Genomic DNA, 18692 nt, shown 5'->3' with positions numbered 1-18692 from the left:
TCTCCATGAGATACATTTATCCTGTGACTTAGCAAATGGAGTGTTTAAAGTGGGTGTGCGCCCGTCTTTGCCTGTGAGAGGCGTCACATTTCTACTAGGGAATGACATCGCTGGTGGCAAAGTGATGCCAGTTTTAGAAGTTCTAGAACGACCTGAGATTTTGCAGCCTGATGTGTTGGCTCAGGACTTCCCTGAAGTGTTCCCTGTGTGTGTGGTCACTCGTGCTCAAGCACGTAGTTTGGGTGAAGCAGTTGTTTTGTCGGATACTCTGTTCGCGAGTTGACCGGCCAGACTGTTTCTCCACCTGTGTTTCCTCAGGCTACTGCTGAGCCGAGTGTCCAGCCTAAGGTTCAATGTGATACTTCCACCAAAGAGACAACTAGGTTGCCTATGATTAGAAGTAATCTGATTGCTGCTCAGAAAGAGGACGTGACTTTGGCGAAGTGTTTTGATGCGGCTCTTGCTCCAGAGAGCGCTAAAAATAAAGAAAGTGATTATTTTGTTGAAAATGATCTCTTGATGCGGAGATGGAAATCTCGCGCTGAGTTTAATAATGACTGGACTAATGTCTTTCAAATTGTTGTGCCTACACCGTACCGACAGTCCGTTCTATCTCTGGCTCATGAACATCTCTGGTCTGGTCATCTAGGTATTACAAAAACCTATGACCGAGTGTTGCGACAGTTCTTCTGGCCAGGTTTGAAGCGAGATGTGTCGTTGTTTTGCCGTACATGCCATGTATGTCAGGTCACGGGGAAGCCTAATCAGGTTATAAAGCCTGCGCCTCTTCACCCTGTCCCAGCTATAGGGGAACCGTTTGAGCATGTAAAACCTGAGAGAAACCAACCCGTCCAACATGAACGGTTTATAACAGGGTTCCAGATTGTCACCCTCCATCTCCGGGGCTAGGGACACTGGACCTGGGAAGATATTTACATGCTTTTGATTGACTAATGAATTGATTCAGCTATTCCCCTAGAAGTCTGGGGTCAAAAGGTCAAAAGGAGCCGGCACCACGCCGCTTATGAGTCAAAAGTTAATGTGTATTTCTCTCATACATTTTGTCATTATTAAAGAGAGGCCTGATTCTCAGATATGCAGGTTGGATGGCTACGGTGTAGGTCTGGGAATAACTTCAGGCCAAAATCTTGCAGGGTGCAGGTGCAACGAGATGGAGCACTTGCTGAGTCATTTCCTGTAGGGCTGGAGCCACAGGTTGAAGCGTATGCGTCCTTTGAGACCCCCTTTGATATATAAGAGACATCAAAGTAAAGCTTACTTAAATGTTGTCGACCCAGTCACCTATTGCATCACTTCCTTTAGGGCTTCGGCCTCCTAATTGATCATTGTAGTATAATTGAATGCCCTCTTTCATATATATGATACCTCCACCACTGGGACGTGGCAACAATTCTCCAAATCCATATGGGGAGGGGGGGGTGATGCTTGTGGACAGTAGGGTTTACACCAGACATAAATAGGAAGAAAACTCAGGAGAAGGAATGACCTCTCATAAATATTTATTTAATAAATTGTTTCAAATAACCCTGCCTCGTTAAATCAATGAGCTTGGTGTTTTGCTTTCAAAAATAGGTTATAGAAGAAGTCTAAACTGCAGAAAATAAAAACATCCAAGCTGCCTTTTAAGGATACCTTGGAATATCCTAGTTTACGACAAAAACAACACAATTTACGGCAGCTCATTTGCCGCGTGGTTTTTAGAGCCATGTAAGGATTAGAGGGGCTGGTGGATAGCAACCACCATAGCAACCATGACGGTCAAGTGACTGGATTCAGCCCCGTTGAAAAAATTAGAATACCACCCTCAGGAGATTAATGATATTTAAATGATTATGACCATGAAGTCTTTATTTGCATGGGTTTACATTTCGTTCTGTGTAGCATGGAAAAATCGGAGAAACACTCCCATTCGGAATGCATTGGTTTACATTTCTTTCTTTGGAGCACAGTTATTTTTATTTATTTTCAGTTTTTGAGGAGGTGCTTCAAAGATGCTAATTTTTCTGCAATAATCCAAAATCAAATGGAAAAACCCGTTGGCTTTTTGTCAAGGGAACCCAGGGCGATGCTCACTTCCGGGTTGGCCAACATACGTCACCCCTCCACGACTATGTAAGGAATAATCACCGAGAGGCCGGCAGTGGCGCCACCATGGGGTGGCAAGGGGTGGCTACTGCCACCCCAAAATTATTCTTTGCCACCCCATTTGCCACCCCTAAGACAATTTTTATTATGCATATTTATTTGAAATATATAATGTAGTTTATATTTTTTTGAATTGACAACAGTTGGTAATGTGAAAACGAGCAGTAAATGCAGTAAATGCGCTGCGTAGCGGTTATCAATGAAGTACGACATAACATTGTGTGGGGAATAGGTATTTTTGCGCTCTCCCTGGCTGCAGGCGCACACCTCTGCCTGTATAGACGGAATGAAACCCCCACTGAAGTCCGTTGGACAATGATACAAACCCCCCCCCCCCCCCCCCCCCCCCCCCGGACCTCATGTTGGAAATGTATGTGATAGAAAACGATGCAAGCGGCGTATTGATCTACTGTGCTCAGTCAGCAGCAAGTAGAACCGACAAGTCAGCGGGCAATATGCCGGATTAATGCACCCCTCCCAGCCAATCAGAATCGAGCATTCTTAAATGAAGTAGAATAAACTGTAATAACGCATGTTGAAGTTGAATGATAATGAATTAATTTATTCTTTATTCTGCCTAAGTATTTATTTATTTATTTATTTGGCAGCGAAATGCAGTGTGTGTGTGTGTGTGTGTGTGTGTGTGTGTGTGTGTGTGTGTGTGCGTGCGTGCGTGTGTGTGTGTGCGTGTGTGTGCGTGCGTGCGTATAACACGCTATTTTATGTTGAAATGCGACGTAATCCAGTGTTTTTGGCGACTGGGTTGGCTCTCAGATATACGTGTTTCTAACAAGATGATATCATTAAAAGTTACATAAAGTAACGGTCTAATAACACAAAAGCAGGAAACACGTGAGCTGCATTTCCCATTCAGATAATAAAGATTAATAAAGATCATGCACATTCACTGACTATCACTGATTATTCAAGGGAAAAGTACATTTCTCGCTAGAAATGTCATTAGAAACACGTTTAATGGTGAATTTGTCCTAAAATATTGCATCTCCCATTCAGTAAATGCTGGGTTTTGCGTATCATATGCACGCGAAATGGACGTATCCGCCCTCCACAGTAGTTAATGCTGGGTTTTGCGTATCGTATGCGGGGGGGGGGGGTTGGGGACGTGACCGATACGTAATTATAATTATTATAATTTCTTTTCTTTTTTTTTTTTCTTTTTTTTCATGGGCCCCCCCTCTGCCTTGGGCCCCCCCACAACTGTCCCCTTTGTCCCCGCAGTCCGTCGGCCCTGTGCACACGAAATGGTCTTTTGGCGTATGTACTGCACGCATTTTGAAAGTGTCAAACCGTGCGATCTGTGCGCATATTGGTGAGACTGGAAAAGCTGTCATATTCTTAGTTATCAGAATATCCTAAAAACGATCCAATAGGAAAGATGCTCACAGCGTCTATTAGAGACGTAGTGAGGCACCCCCCCATTCCGTATGCAGAAGACGCCGAAGGGTACCTTTAACGTCACCGACTGACGGCAAAGGGTACCTTTCCCGTCAGTCACCGACGCTAATGGCGCATTTCCACTGCAGGGTGCGGAACGGATCGGATCGCAAAGGTGCGGGTCGGATCGCGTTTCCACCGCCAAAAGTGGGCGTGACCCGGACTTTGCCGTACCCGTTCCGACCCCATTTTAGGGACTCCTCCTTTGCGGTACCCAAAACGAGACCAGACGCCTGAAAGGGTACCCTGGAATTCTAGCTACACCCCCCCTCCGTTGATTGGTCGATAGAATCGTCACTTCCGGGTGACGCGGGGATAAAAACAAACAAACAGTAGCCTTGAGGTATTATTCTTTACAATTAACATGTCGCGTAAAAAGCTTGCTTGGGCGAACAAGGAGGTGGAGGCGTTCGTCTGCATTCTTGCGGAGGAAGACGTTGTTTACGATGTTTACGTAGCTGCCGCGGCGATCGACATCCGGCCTACCACAAAGGGTACTGTCGGCAGTGGAAACGTGACCTCGGAACTGAGCTGGGCTATACCGCCCCCTCCCTACCGCCCCTTTGCGATCCGATCCGTTCCGCACCCTGCAGTGGAAACGCGGCATAAAGGGCCTTTGCCAACAGTCGGTATTTGACGTTCTCGGAGTGAGACTGTGTTGCAACAGCATATCCACGTTTTCTGATTACAGTTTAATGCATTTTTCACAATTTACCAGCTCTCGTTTGGAAGGCTGAAAAGACAATTTGACTGGAACTTGCCAAAACGAAAAAATAACTTCACATGCTGTGTCTTTTTTTTTTTTTTTTTTTTTTTACAATTTATTCGTTTCCAGCATTCGTAGTGTTGATCAACAGAGAAATAATTTGTCCGCAAAGACGGTGACGTCGCTTAGCAACGGAAGACGCTGGGGTTGACGAGTCACCGGACTACTACCCATGCAAGTGAACGGAGTGTTCCACGGGCCATGGCATAGATTACTCCTCAGATTAGGCCAATAAACCAATGATAAAATAAAAATAAAAAAGCTCGATCAAAGGCCCGGCCCGAGGATAGTGGTGGGAAATATCGGCCAGACCCGGCCCGCGGGTCGGGTCTGGCCGGGCTCGGGTTCGGGCAGAGAATCCAAACGCTGACTGGAACTACTCAGCAGGTATCAGAATACGAGTATTCCCCCCAGGCCGTGGTGCAAACAATATTATTCAAGAGTTATAATCAAGCCCAACACATCAATATTAGTGACAACCCATTAAATACGATATGATTTCTAGATGTCATGGCAACGTCCGCTCGCGACACTGGACTTGCGAGGCGTCGACGCGGACTTTCATTCACATAACCAAAAACAAGACAGTAGATGGCTAGATAAAATAAACATCAAGACATACAGCGCACCTGCATTTAAAGGTTGGGTAGGTGATTTGCGAAACGCCAGCAGATTTTGAAAATACACAACTCAAATGGTCCTACCCCCTCTCCTTCAACGCTGACTCTGACTCCACCCATTCCAAGTACCTGGACGCGCAATCATGCACGAGCGCGAACAGAGATGCGCGAGAGCGAGCCAGGCTAGCGTAGGTTTTCGTTTAACAACATGGCACTACATTCAGCTGTAAGTTGCACCCAGTACCGCGGGAAGTAGGAGTGCTGGGGGTGCTGCAACACCCCCTGTCCGAGGCCCTGTCTTATCACAGAAAACGATCATTTCTAAAAACTCCGGCCAAAGTGGAGATTTCTGAAAACGCCGGTTATGTGTTGTCGTGTCAACGGGGAGAAACGGGATTTTAGGTTCTGAAGCGTCACATTATGCACCAGGAAATGCTTAACGTCATGTGAGCGCCCGCTGTACCGTATTGGTCCGAATATAAACACAAACCCCATTGTAAGACGACCTATATTTGGAAAAAAGATTTGAAGACCAGATCCGTTTTTTATGAATAAATAAATTGTATTCATTGAAATAATATACGAAAATAAAAAGGCATCGAATAAAACACTGCATTGCCACTAAACAGTAGTGCAAATAGGCCGTACTGATGTGTACACCAAAGACTATTCCTGACACTCCTCTGCCCCGCTGTGTTCGCTCTGGCTGTGGTCGCTCCGAACTGTTTCGGCCCGTGGCAAAGCGAGTCATCCTCGCTGCTGTCCAAGGCATTTTGAGACGCAGCATTTATTTAATGCTCATATGACCTAGTGCTGAAAAAAGGTTATATGAAAAAGTGTGAGGGTAGCGGTGGTGCGCTAAACTTGTTCTGTGAGCAGCTGGATGTGAACGATCGATTTTCAACTGTCCGCGCATGCACTGGTGTAATTGAGCTGCGCTGCTATACATCTTTTTTTTATCAATGTAACGAGTTGCGAGTCTAGTGCAGGCTGAATTTTTTTTTTTCCCTGCACCCCCTGCTGAGAATACGTTCTCGCTGCAATGGTTGGACCAGATGTTATAAACATTAAACGGTCACATAAATCATTACTATTTTTAGAAAATGTATGTTTGTTTCATATAATTGTATTGGAAGTCCTGGTTTTCACTAGGGTTGCCGCGGTGTGGACATTTTCACACCGAGTAATACACTCGTCTCCACACCGGTATTACCGAGTATAATCGGTATAAACTTTGAAACTAGGTCAACCGCCACACAAGCATCGGTTTTTAGACCCTTCTCGTCCTTCAGTTGCCGCCAACGTTCGAAAGCAGCGCCTAGGATTATTCTTGATTTCAGTTTTTCTCTTTCAGCGTTTTTATTATCAATTACTCTCTGAAAAAGAGTTTTCCTTCTCTTTGCTGGTGGTGGTGGTGGTGGTGGGGATGGTGGCGTCTTGTCTGCCATGGAAATTGTCTTCTACTGCTAGGTCCAAATGTGGATTAACTAGTTCCAGTAGCTACCGCAGGATAACAACAAACAGGAGCTTGCTCTGGGTCACGAGCTCTGGGTCACGAGTACTGCGCGCGCGGGGCGCGGGGGAGGGGGAGTGCAGTACGACCGTTTGATTGACGTACTTACTGTCCAATGCAACTCGGTGGCAATGGAAATGATTGGCTGGAGTTTTTCGAGCCCTGCCCGTTCCACAGATGATTGACTTGTTTAATTTTCATGTCAGTACTTCTAACTCAGTGGCTGTAAGCGGGTTATGATAAGGATTTCAAGTAATTTTGCAAAAATGGCCAAAAAAGCAAATCACCTATACAACCTTTAATATATCCGTGAATTGTCACAATTTCTCAGAATCAAAGGTGAAAGTAGAAACGGGTGGCCTAAAGCTGTCATATTGTTCACAGACAAGTTTAAGTAGAAATGGGTGGCCAAAAGCTGTCATATTGTTAGTTATCAACAGACAATTTTTAACAATAAATGTTCTGTACGGAGCTCCTTAAGGGACATTAGGGAGAACGCTCCAGCACAGAACCTTAGTTTGGAAGTCGTGCTTGTGACACGACAAATACTTCCAATTGAAATACATGGGTTTGAAATTTGTGCTTTAAAACACGAAGATTTTGAAAATACGTGATCCTGATCACGTTTCAATAGATTAAATAACGTGACAGTGTCACGACTTTTCGTGAGACCGGGTTGGTCTGTTGATTGCTAATGGCTGCATGTTCTGTCATAGCTACCTTGGCATTAGCATCAGGTGGTATGTAAGCTGCGATTGTTACAATGGTGGTGAGTTCTCTTGGAAGGTAGAAGGGCCTTGAGAAATTCAATGTTGGCAGAACAGTGCTTAGCGATGGTATGGTTGTCTGTACACCAGGTTCTGTTTATATAGATGGACAGACCCCCTCCACTTGACTTACTGCAGTCAGCTGTTCTGTCCGAGCGGATGCAGTGACGTCCTTGTAGTCCAACAGCGCAGTCTGGAACACCGTCGTGCAACCATGTTTCAGTGAAGATCATAATGTTTGTGTCCGTATTCTTATGGCTGGTTGTAACCCACAAGCGTAGTTCGTCCATTTTGTGCGCCAGAGACCGAACATTAGCAAGGAGAGGGCTGGGGAGCAGGCCCCCAGGATAGGCATATACTTCCGCAATCCACCCGTGCTCAGAGGCCAAGCCTGGTATTGCAGCTGTTTTAGCTGGGAGTGGACGGGGGTCCGTCATTTCATGTGGCCCAGAAGTAGATGTCGCCGTCCACTCCAATACAAGTGGGGAACAGGATTGTGTCTCCGCAAAAAATGTCTGGATATCAATCAAAGGCTCATAATTATCTTTTTACCCTGTTCTAAAAAAATGTAAGTTTTTTCTTTTCAAAACGCCTCCTCAAGCGTTTTATTAGCAGTTGATGTTGGGTGGGCAGCTGAAAGGAGCCGTACTGAAACAAACGGCTCCTTGCTATGGACCTATTTTGAAGTCCACGGCTCCATTAACTTCCGAATTAAATTAAATTCCGAATTAACTCCATTAACTTCCAAAGTCTGAGATTTGTCCTTTTACTTAACATGAATGGCGTTGAACACGGATATATAACACACATCATTGAAATAGCTGTAACAGGCACGGACGTATTGATTACCTGAATGATTATGGGAGACCTACGTAATTTTCATAATATTGTTAATTGTCTAATATTAACATTTCAGTTGCGTTGGTAGGTATTTCATTTTCATTTGCTTGTTTAGCTATGTATGACAGGGTTATGGTTAGCTATGTATGACAATTGACAATGTTGGTGTATTACAATTCAATATTTGGGTAGGCTACTCCAACTTTGTTGCTGGTCGATATGTAAACATTTACTTTTATATAAATTATTGATTGCATTCTTCGTAAAATAGTTAGTTGGAAGGAATCTGTTTCTTAAGCAATAACATTGAACTGAATTTTTTAGGCCTACATACGTTTACTATGTTACTATGGTATTATATGGAGCAATCTTACATATTTATGAAGTTTCCAGATCAATAAAGTTCTATCTCTTTTTATTTGAACTGCCTGTATGTCCTCTTGATTATTGTATTATAGTGTGTACCTTGGTTATCAGCTATCATAGAATGGTGTCAATGTGGTATTGGCATATATATTCCAGAATTTGAAAAAGGATATGGATATAGAGTGGGTGACTTTATCAGTATACTCAATCGAGATGGCCACAATAATAACCGCTCTTAGATGGGTTGTAGATACTAAGTTTGTGACAATGTGGTATTGGCATATATATGCCAGAATTTGAAAAAGGATATGGATATAGAGTGGGTGACTTTATCAGTATACTCAATCGAGATGGCCACAATAATAACCGCTCTTAGATGGGTTGTAGATACTAAGTTTTATAACAGATAATTCAATACGTGAAGATTTGGTGATAGAGGTAAAGCATCTTCTTTTAAATATTATAAGCCTTGGTTTAGTTATTCAGTTCTGTTGGATTCCAGCCCACCATGGAATATATGGCAATGAAATTGCTGATAAATTAGCTAAAAGATACTAACCTAATTAGAAGAATTTAACCTTAAGTATATACAGGTGCTGGTCATATTATTAGAATATCATGAAAAAGTTGATTTATTTCATTAATTCCATTTAGAAAGTCAAACCTGTAGAATGTATACATTCATTCCAAACAGACTGATACATTATAAGTGTTTTTTGCCAAAAAGAAGATGATTATAGCTGACAACCAATGAAAACCCTAAATTCAACATCTCAGAAAATTAGAATATGGTGAAAAGGTCAGATATTGAAGACACTTGGTGCCACACTCTAATTAGCTAACTAACTCAAAACACCTGGAAAAGCCTTTAAATGGTCTCTCGTTTTGATTCTGTATGACACACAATCATGGGGAAGACTGCTGACTTGACAACTGTCCAAAAGATTACCATTGATACTTTAAAGAAGGAGGGCAAGACACAAAAGGTCATTGCCAAAGAGGTTGGATGTTCCCAGAGCTCTGTGTCCAAGCACATTAATAGAGAGGCGAAGGGAAGAAAAAGATGTGGTAGAAAAGAGTGTACAAGCAAGAGGGATAAACGCGCCCTGGAGAGGATTGTCAAACAAAACCGATTCAAAAATGTGGGGGAGATCCACAAAGAGTGGACTGTAGCTGGAGTCAGTGCTTCAAGAAGCACCACACACCGACGTATGCAAGATATGGGCTTCAGCTGTCGCATTCCTCGTGTAAAGCCACTCTTGAATAAGAGACAACGTCAAAAGCGTCTCGCCTGGGCTCAAGACAAAAAGGACTGGACTGCTGCTGAGTGGTCCAAAGTTATGTTTTCAGATGAAAGTAAATTTTGTATCTCCTTTGGAAATCAAGGTCCCAGAGTCTGGAGGAAGACAGGAGAGGCACAGAATCCACGTTGCCTGAAGTCCAGTGTAAAATTTCCACAGTCAGTAATGGTCTGGGGTGCCATGTCATCTGCTGCTGTTGGTCCACTGTGTTTCCTGAGGTCCAGGGTCAATGCAGCAGTCTACCAGGAAGTTTTAGAACACTTTATGCTGCCAGCCGCGGACCAACTTTATGGAGGTGACGATTTCATTTTCGAACATGACTTGGCACCTGCACACAGTGCCAAATCTACCAGTACCTGGTTTAAGGACCATGGTATCCCTCTTCTTGATTGGCCTGCAAACTCACCTGACCTTAACCCCATAGAAAACCTATGGGGTATTGTGAAGCGGAAGATGCGAGATGCCAGACCCAACAATGCTGAAGAGCTGAAGGCCACTATTAAAGCAACCTGGGCTCTCATAACACCTGAGGAGTGCAACAGACTGGTCGACTCCATGCCACGCCGTATTGCTGCAGCAATTCAGGCAAAAGGAGCTGCAACTAAGTATTGATTGCCATACATGCTGAAACTTTCCATGTTCATACTTTTCAGTTGGCCCACATTTCTAAAAAATCATTTTTTGTACTAGTCGTAACTAATATTCTAATTTTCTGAGATACTGAATTTGGGATTTTCAGTAATTGTCAGTACTAATCATCCAAATTAAAAGAAATAAACATTTCAAATATATCACTCTGTGTGTAATGAATTGATATAATATGTAAGTTTCACGTTCTGAATATAATTACTGAAATAAATCAACTTTTTCATGATATTCTAATAATTTGACCAGCACCTTTTTTTATTTTATTTTTTATTTATTCATTTCTTTGTTAGTTTGTTTTATTTTGTTTCGTTCGTTTTTTTTTTTTTTTTTTACGATTTAAAGTATCATTTGCCAACGTCCTTGTCACAAACTCCTGTGTAGTAGTCAAGTAGGTGGCGGTATATGGGGAAAAACTATGATCCACCACTAAACCAGAAGAAGAAGAAGATCTCTGCATCCGGTACGTCACGGAATAGGTCACGTGTCTTGGCCCCATAACGCGGAAGCAAATCGCTCCTGTATGTTACCATGCGCCACTGAGCAGTTTGCATAGGAATGAATGGGCGGCCATTTTCCAGTCCGTGGTCCATCCTTTATTATGTCCATGCTGGGGAGTGGGGCGCAGTGAGGAGCCTGGATTAGCTTCTCTCTGGCGCCTCCTCTGCAGCCTCTCTTTTGCCGGTGTCTTCTCCGCCGCCTACGGAGCCCCCATGTCCGGGGAGGCGATGTAAACAAACCCGGAGAGCCCGGTACTCCGACGATGTCGCGAGTAGTGGTAATGTCAAGCGATCCGACATGGAATCCGATGTCCAGAAGCTCTTGTCTGGTGTACACTGGGTGGTACGAGTGTACTGAGCGAACAGACTGAGGATGAGCATATAAACACAAACTAATTTTCCAAAACTGGTGAGACCAAAAGCCGCAGCTTATACACGCGCTGCCATGTTATGACGACATATGGGGCCAAATTTTGAAATCTGAGTATCTGAGCTTTCATTTTTCAAAGGCGAGCAGGATACCTAGTGCTAATTTTCTTTTACACCTAACGAAATTTGTTACTACTGGGGGACCATAGGCAGGCTAGAGGAACTCATATTAATGTTAGAAAACCTCATAAAGTGACATTTTCATGCCATGGAACCTCCAACCTACTAAATAACGGCTATTTATCTATATCAGATTTGGATCAGGATCAATCCTTAGCACTATACTGTGTATCCTCGTCCTTCCCTTTTAATCTATAATAAGTGTTTCTAGGTTAGGGTTACCTTTGACGTAGTGTTGTGCTGGTGTGTGATGGTAGTTTGTGGTTAACCACTGAAATCCCTGCGCTCTCCTTGTGCCCGGACCTCCCACCACAGGTGCGCAGGAGAGTCATCGCAGCGGGCGGGGGCACAGTGGTGGTCCTGGGTCTCGTGGCTCTGGCCGGGGCCATCTTTGGAGGCCGGCGCAAAGAAAATAAGGACACGCAGTGATTGACATCTGTTGATCTGGAGGGGCTTGATTACTACCAGCAGAACATGATTTACACATTGATTTTTTTCGAATTCAGTCGGTGGATTGTAAAAAAAGTATTTTTATAATGAAGGAATTGTGCTTTCTGGCATTAAGGTGCAATAATTTTCCAACTTTTAACTCTTACTGTACGTTCACACCAAAAGCTGTAAAAGATGCAAAATCGCCGAATAGCTCAAGGCGCGTATGCCTATATTTACTCAGACCCACACCGGCGAGAGACCTCTAGATTCCGATTGGCTGGCGGTCGTTACAGCCGAAATGCTACTTGCTCATTTGCATAGAGTTGTGCTGTTTTCAACTCTCATTTACAGCTTTACAGCTTTAAACCTATCGCTCAAGCGTTTTATCGCTCCTATCGCTTTATCGCTCATGTCTAATAGAAAGTGAAAAAATGCTTTACAGCTTTTGGTGTTATTGTACAGTTACACTAGCAGCACAACTAAGAAGGTGTTTCCATTCTGCATTTTGCAGAAGCCTGTGGATCTCTGCCAATAATGAGGATGCAGTATCTTTAATACATGAGTAAGATGGATTTTTAACAGTTCAAGTAACCTAATGAAGGACTTTCATTTGAGTTATTGTTAATTTGAAAAATATCCAAAACTGGATGCCAAATGATACCATACTTTCCACTTTATAAAAGGAAGATAACCTGTTTTCAATCTATTATAAAGGAGGCTGGTCAATGTTTTTCTTGCTGCAGACTTCCCCATGAATCAACCATAATATGATAATATGTAACTGTGGTGGGAATGTTCACCACAAACGTTTTTGCATAAACTATTTAAGACTAAAGAGTAATCCGAATTGATAACAATAAGGCTAATTTATTCGAGTAATAAACATACAATAACATTCAACAAACATACAATAATCTGAGGCCTCAGATGGGAGTTTGCACTGCGTCTCTCTAAGAGCTTCTCAAGGAGAACTCCAATGCACTGTCCAAAGCAAGGCCTTCCTATTCAGTGGCAGACAGGGCTCAGGACGCTGAGAACAGCTCTGCTCTGCTCCCCATTAATCTAGCGTATTGCTCATGACGTTTGATGGAATAATCCACACGTTGTTTCCCCTCCATCATCCAAGCCCTGTCTCCTATTCCTTGTACTGTCCAGCCAACCCACCTGTTCCCAGTCTCTAACGTTAACCTCTGACCCTGGGGTAAACCGGTCACAAGGGAGCAGGGATCCCCTGATGCATTCTGCTACTCGATCTGAACACAGGAAACAGTCCTTTAGATAAACATTATTGGATTAGATCATTGACCATTATAATTTGGGGGGACGTAGTGGTGACTCCTCAACTGGATCCTTTTACCTTTGACCGCCCCAAGGGGGTCAGAGAAAAGGCACACCCACCAAATAGCAGTAATATAAACTGAAAGTGTAACTATAACTTTCCTATGATGGCATTTCCCGTGGATCTCCTCTGTGCTCCAGCCTGGGGCTCACCGTAAAAGGAGCAGCAGCTCCAGAGGCCCACCCACTCGTTCACCTTGCAACTTGGCAGCCGTAACGGCAGCACAGTGCAGCTGTACTGGGGGAGAGTGGTACCGTGTTTACTCAATGTTTCTCCACACTTATTAGATTCATATAGCGTATAGATAATAAAGGGAGGCTGGCCCAGTGTTTTTCTACTGCAGACTTCCCCATGAAACAACCATAATATGATAATATGTTACTCCTGCACACAAGTATTGGAAACAAGTTTCCTATGAAAACTTTTATCTTACTAATGGTTTACTAGAGTCATTCAACTTGTGGTAAAACTTGACAAGTTTGTTTTTTTTACACTTAAAAAAACCCAGTTTATATCAATAAAGATTGATGTGAAAACTGTGTGTAACTGCAGGCAGTGTTTTCCTGCTCTGTGGGGTATTGTATGTAATTCGGTCTTTGACCTCAAGGTGGACTCGTGTTATTTCTCGTAAATGTATGTTATTTCTCGTAAATGTATCCGTTTTATTTCTTGTTCGTTGGTTTTGTCGGGAAGCTTCAAGAAGCTAGTGTCGCAGCTGCAGACAAGTCACGTTCTATAAACGTTCTAAGGTTTTATGTGTAAAGCAGGCAACAAGAAAGATTTAAGTTAACCCCATTGGCTACAAGCAGGCAAAGTGGTTAGTGTTGTGTTTTTTGTTACCTTTTGTTTGCCGTGAAGGATTTGTATGCTCTTGGGTAATTGTTTGTGTGTTAAACTAATTTCATGTCTGTATTGTATTGTAGTTCTACGGTGTGATTAAACCATCAGTAAAAGGAGCCGGAGCCTCGAGTATTTCAATGGGCGTTACACTGTGTGATGCATCTTCTTTCAGAAATACATGTATCTAGCAGCTATCTTGTATTAATGTATACATTCTGTGTTTGTGATAGATGATTAGGGTATTCACCTTATTGATGTAGCCTATATAGTAAGTTGGATTTAAACTTAGGCCCAATCCCGTTTCTTTGCTCACTGTCTCAACCCTAACCCTCATTGCTACCCCTCATTGCTACCCCTAACCGATCCCCTACCAAATGGGACAACCCTACCCTGTGACGTCATCATGGCCTCCCCGTGCCCCCTAGCAGATAACCAGACCCCTGGTAATGTTACAAGAGACAGACTGGCTGGCATTGTCTCGGGCAACGAGCAAGACCCATTGTAAAGATGTTTAACCTGAAATTGTATTTATATTTTGTAATTGGCATGTTTAAATAAAGTATTAAAAAAAAATAAAAAAATTAATACTATTTGTCTCTCGTAATATACCTTTATTTTGAATGTCACTTAGCTACATGTTAAAGGTGGTATTAGGGTGCACTCACACTAGGCCATCTGGCCGTGGCCGTTGGCCGTTTTCACACCTAACCGTGCTCAAATGGCCCCATTGTTCTCTGGCCTGCACTCACACTAGGCCATCTGGCCGTGGCCGTTGGCTGTCGCAGCTGTGGCCTGGCCGCGGAAGGCTCTTGTACATACGTCATCACGTAGTAACACGTCATCACCAAGCGTCCGCTGCATGGACCATAATAAAGTCTGCCGCCAGTCAAAGTTTTAACAACACAGAGAACACACCAACAGTTGAACTGCTTGACGCGATGTTTACCGTTTAATGGGAAAGAAGGCTCGTCGCCTTTATTATGTCCGTGGTCGTCGCATTGACTATACGTCATCCAGCTCAGGTTGCGTAGCCGTGCGTGTGCGCATGTCAGCTCATTAGCATCTGTACCGTAGCAGCCCGTGCCGTAGCAGCACACCTCGCCCAATTGGCCCGGCCTGGCCAGACTGGCCACACTCACACTGGCAGATTTGAGCATGGTTAGGCCACGGCCACGGCCAGATGGCCTAGTGTGAGTGCACCCTTAGATAATAATCGGTTATGAACAAGAACACTTTAGAAGAAACACTTTATTTAAATAAGAAACACTGAACCACACATCTAAAAATACACACACACGCATCTAAAAATACACACACACGCACACCTAAAAATACACACACACACACACACTCTCTCTCTCAGCTTTTGAGAGAATGGTGGAGAATCACATCTTCTCAACCATTCCGCCAACTTTGCCTCGCTCTCCTCATGCCTCGCCTGCTCCCTGGCACTCTCCTCTTGGAAGGGGTGTCTGGGGTGGTGGAAGAGGTGCCTGGGGTGGAGGAGCATGAGGGAGAGGTGGGGGGGGGGGGCTGGTGGCAGTGGACTCAACGAAGTCCTGAAAGAAAACGAATAAGAAGGAATTAGGAATTATATGCCAGAACTGGTTGATATGGCCATATGGTATGTACAATATATAATAGCTATGTACACAATATAGTACTGCCAAAAAATACATTGATTAACCATGTAGTATTACTAATATAATATAATAGTATATATAATAATACTTATAGAATATTACTAATATAATATAATATATTAGTATATATAATATTACTTATAGAATATTACTAATATAATATAATATATTTGTATAAATCTTATTTTTAACCTGGAGTCACTAGAACATGGAAGATCTGGATATCATACGACATGATATGCAGCCCGGTCTGCAGAGCCCGGTCGACGGCCGGGCTGCAGAGCCCGGTCGAGAACCGGGGTCGGGCGGCCCGCGAAAGTCGGCCTCGCGATCTTCCGCGAAAGTCGGCCGCGGACTTAATATAATATAATATATTAGTATAAATCTTATTTTTAACCTGGAGACACTAGAACATGGAAGATCTGGATATCATACGACATGATATGCAGCCCGGTCTGCAGCCCGGTCGACGGCCGGGCTGCCGGCCGAGAACCGGGGTCGGGCGGCCCGCGAAAGTCGGCCTTGCGATCTTCCGCGAAAGTCGGCCGCGGACTTTCGCGATCTTCCGAGAGTCCACGGCCGGGCTTTGAAGCCCGCGGCCGGGCTGCAGAGTATAATTAATAAAATAATTACTAGTTAATTACAGAGAAAACACTTACATTTGGGTTTTTCCAATCCTGTCGCATCTTTTCGCCCTCCATCTTGTGTAGGATATTTCTTGATTTTCCGTTTTCTCGCAAGGTATTGTGGGAGCAAGTCACAACTGAAGCGCTTGAGGGTGCCCATGGAAAATCTCAATTTTGAGGGGATGTTAGCCCTCCCCCTTACCCCTCAAGCTACCTTAAAGTGGTATTGGGACGTTGCTCCACGGCGCGTGAACGCGCAACAGCGAGGGTTAGGGTTGAGATTTTCTATGTACGAAAAGAATGAGATTGGGCCTTAGTCTATTTCTGAGAAAAGTAATGCCAAAGGTGATTTGTAGGGGTGTGACGAGATCTCGTGCTACGAGATCTCGCGAGATTAAACTCGAAGATATTACCCGTCGGGTTAAAAATCTCTCGCGCGAGATTTGTGAGCTATCCAAACATCTATTTGTGGCCTGTAGGGGCAGTAATGCGCCTTTGCTACGTCTAGCCTGCCAGAACCTAACGTAGGAGAAGGAAAAGAAGAAGAGGAGAAGCAGGGGAAGCAGCCATAGGGATAACGTCAGACGTCCACTTCCGTGTCCAATCGCTAAACCGTGTCCATTCGCTAACAACGATGGCTACAGCAGCACAGGAACCGGTCACGTTTTACGTGACCGGTTCCTGGTTCCTCAACTTATGGTGATACATACAAATATAGTCTCTATTGATTTCAGGTGTACGGTATTGACTAGCTTTCTCTCCATTAGTGCTGGAAACATCCCTGTGTGCTACATGGTCAAAATGCACCTGTGTTGCAAGTGGCATGAGGTTAACTGTTATGGTTTTCTTTTAACAGGATGGCATATTGCCACAAAAGAATCACAGCCAGCAACTTCGGTTTGGTGTTGGCAGCATTGAAGCGGAACTCTTACCCTCCTTCCTTATTCAAAACCCTGCTTGGCCAGTACAACCTCAAACAAGGATCTCATGTAAGTGGTGGGCACTAAGTGTTTTGAATTGAAGCATACTTCCATATTATACATATAATTGTATGCATTTGAAAATACATGAATACATAAATTAATATTAATACTATGTCAATGTTATGCCTAGAGTATAGGAATGCATACTACGTCCAGTCAAATTTTGTAGGATGCAAAGCCACCACTTTTGTGTCGTGTAGAATGCGATACGGAATGCAGGGATAGTCTTCACGATTGCATATTTTTTCCTTCCCTGCCCCCAGGCTTGTGATTGGGGAATCCTCCATGAGCCAAAGGCAAAGCAGGAATACATGGAGCGCACTGGTGTGACCATCCAGGAGAGGGGAGTGTTCCTCTCTGACAGCGGCCTGCTCGGTGGCTCTCCAGATGGGACGGTGGCTGATGACTTCATCATTGAGGTGAAATGTCCCTATTCAGCCAGAACCAAGACCAACCTGCACTGGATGAAGTCACTGGCTTACTGAAGCTCAAGCAAACACCCAACCACTGGCATCAGATTCAGGGCAATCTGCACCTGACAGGAGCCAACAATTGTCATCTTGTGGACTCCTCTTGACCTTGTTATCCTGCTTATCCCTAAAGACCCAGCATGGGCTAGCAACATTAACATTCTGGAAACATTTTATAAGGATTGTTTCCTTCCTCGCATACTTCTGCATTCATGACCTGTTCTAGTGCAGGATTTCATTCTTCTGCAGCTTGCCGGGCCACCAAGGTATTGTAAGGAGTTCAACGAGCGCTTGGACGCAGGCTTGGCTTCTTCCACCAGGAAGTCCTTTTATTGTCTTTCAAAAACGTGCAACCAAAGACAATTTGACAAAATGTAAATTATAGTCTGCTCAACGTGATCTCCGTTGGCGATCGGCGCCTTCTCTCTGCTGCCAATCCTTCCTGGATTCCCCACCTTACTACAAGACAAAAGCAGGCACATTAGTACAAACACTCCCTGATTGGCCTGAGTGCCGACACCTGCTGCACTCAGGTCCAATCACCCAGCCAATCCGGTGCTCTCCCAACCTGCCCATACTCCCCCTGCAGGACAGACGTTGCACGTCCCCCCACAGTATTTATCCTTTTGTTTTGTTGTACATTCTCATCACACAGTACATAACACACTACACATAGTCAGATGCCATTTACACTGATACACCTAGTCTCTTTAAAAGGTCCCATGACATGCCATCAGGTGTGGTGTGATTAGCCGTTACAAGCCGTTTTGGAAATCTGCCCCTTATGACATCACAGGTGGGCGTATCCACCTAGATGTATGGCGGATAGATGAGCAACGTTTGCTGCAGTCTACTGTGTTGGCTGGTAGAC

Source organism: Gadus morhua, chromosome 10 (genome assembly GCF_902167405.1).
Source record: "Gadus morhua chromosome 10, gadMor3.0, whole genome shotgun sequence".
Classification (NCBI taxonomy): Eukaryota; Metazoa; Chordata; class Actinopteri; order Gadiformes; family Gadidae; genus Gadus; species Gadus morhua.
The sequence above is the reverse complement of the archived record's forward strand: the minus strand, read 5'-3'. Positions refer to the sequence as shown.